We start from the raw sequence: 2,471 nt of genomic DNA, 5'->3' as shown, positions 1-2,471 counted from the left end.
ATGCTACCAGAGCTCCTATTTTGCCCATAGAATCTTTAAATATTGCAACTCGAGGCTTAAATTTTTTCCTCAGTTCTTTCAGCTTGAGAGATGCCGAGTGTGTTCTTACCTTTTGGTTTTCTAACTCCAGGTCTTTGCACAATTCATTATAGTAATTGGCTTTGTCTTCTCAAGCTGCTCTTTGAAATCTTCTGTTCAGCTCTTTTATCTTGTCCTTTCTTCCATTTGCTTTAGTTACTCTTTGCTGAAGGGTAAGTTTCAGAATCTCCTCTGACATCTATTTTGGTATTTTCTTTCTTTCTCACAATTTTAATGACCTCTTGCTTTCTTCTTGGATGATGCTCTTGGTGTCATCCCACAATTCTTCTGGTTTATGGTCATTGGTGTTCAATGCATCAAATCTATTGTTTAGATGGTCTCTAAATTCAGGAGGAATATATTCAAGGTCATATTTTGGTTCTTGTGGACTTGTTTTACTTGTCTTCAACTTGAAGTTGAACTTGCATATGAGCAGTTGATGGTCTATTTCACACTCAGTTCCTGGCCTTGTTTTGGCTGAAGATATTGAGCTTTCCCATCTCCTCTTGCCACAGATGTAGTCAATCTGATTCCTGTATACTCCATCTGGTGAAGTCCATGTGTATAGCCGCCGTTGGTGTTGTTGAAAAAAGGTATTTGCAATGAATTTAAGTCATTGGTCTTGCAAAATTCTATCATGTGATCTCCAGCATTATTTCTGTCACCAAGGCCAAATTTTCCAACTACCAACAACTTTTGTTTCTAATTTTTGCATTCCAATCACCAGTGATAACACATCTTGATTGCATGTTCGGTCAATTTCAGACTGCAGAAGCTAATAAAAATCTTCAATTTCCTCATCTTTGGCTTTGTTGGTTGGTGCGTAAATTTGAATTATAGTAGTATTAATGGGTCCTCCTTGTAGATGTATGGATATTATCCTATCACTGACAGCATTGTCCTTCAGGACCGATCTTCAAACATTCTTTGTAATGATGAATGCCATGCCATTCCTCTTCAATTTGTCATTCCTGGCATAGTAGATCATACGGTTATCTGATTCAAAATGCCCAAAACCCATCCGTTTCAGCTCACTAATGCCTAGGATATCAATCTTTATGCGTTCCATTTCATTTTTGACAACTTCCAGTTTTCCTAGATTCATACATTCCATGTTCTGATTACTAATGGATGTTTGCAGCTGTTTCTCCTCAATATAAGTTGTACCACGTCTGCACATGGAGGTCCTGAAAGACCTACTTTATCCATATCATTAAGGTCGGGTCTACTCTGATGAGGTAGCTCTTTCCCAGTCCTATTTTGAGTGCCTTCCGACCCAAGGGGCTCATCTTCCCACACTGTGTTGTACAATGTTTCCAAGCTATTGATAAAAGTTGTTCAGTAATGTATCAGACAGTGTTTCTCTGCTATTCATAAGGTTTTCCCTGGCCAATTTTTGAGAAGTGTATGGACTCCTCCTCCTTCCTAGTCTGTTTTTGTCTGCAAGGTGCATTGAAACCTGTGTACCATGTGCAACTCTGCTGGCATCTGAAACACCAGTGGCATAGTCTCAAGCCTTACAGCAACATACAAAACTCACAGGATGACATATTGACAGACAAGTTTGTCTCCCTTAGCTGTTGGAAACCTCTGAGCCCTCCTCTTACCTAATTCCTACCTGGAACCTGCCACTTCGTGGTTCTTGGCTGCTTCTTTCCTTTTCTGGCTCTAGGGGGCTTGGGGCCTAGCCTTGCCTCCCGCCTTTTTACCTGGATATCCTGCTGCTCTGGAGGTCCCTTCCGTCTCCTGCTTCCTCACTTTCCTGGTTCTAGGGGACTTGGAAGTTTTGGGATAGTAATTAGACAATATTTACTCTGTAGATAGAGTCATGGAGAAGTGAGTAATTATGGGTCATCTGTATGTAAAAGGTGATTTAATACATAAACTCAGAAGAAAATGTTGGTAATGTGTGTGTGTGTGTATATATATATTTGTTGTTGTGAAGCTGCCATGGAATTGGTTCCATACTTGTAATGACCCCATGTGTTACAGAGTAGATCTTGACTACAATCCTTTATGGAAGCAGTTCTCAATGCTTTTCTTTGCAAATACACCACACGCACACACAGAAGAAGAGAGGAAGGAAAAGGGGAGAGAGAGTGTGAACAGATCAGAGTTCAAGAAATCATCCTAATACAATACTAATTTCAATTTAATTATGGCAACATCTTTGAGAAATGATGTGTATACATAATCATTTTATGTTGGGAAGTTCGGGAAAAACAAATTCCTCACTGCAGTGTAGTAAATTACTTAGTGTGGCTTTTCTACCCATATGTCTTTGTAAACTCCAAGGTGGGATTTGCTATGAGCAACTGAGGAGCCCTGATTGCTAAAGTTGTCCACCTGGAGTATTTCTGTTGGGAGTGGCACAAAACAATGTTCTGGGAGGT

Source organism: Orycteropus afer, unplaced genomic scaffold (genome assembly GCF_000298275.1).
Source record: "Orycteropus afer afer isolate SDZICR_OR568_19922 unplaced genomic scaffold, OryAfe1.0 scaffold00321, whole genome shotgun sequence".
NCBI classification, from domain to species: Eukaryota; Metazoa; Chordata; class Mammalia; order Tubulidentata; family Orycteropodidae; genus Orycteropus; species Orycteropus afer.
Note: the sequence above shows the minus strand (reverse complement) of the source record.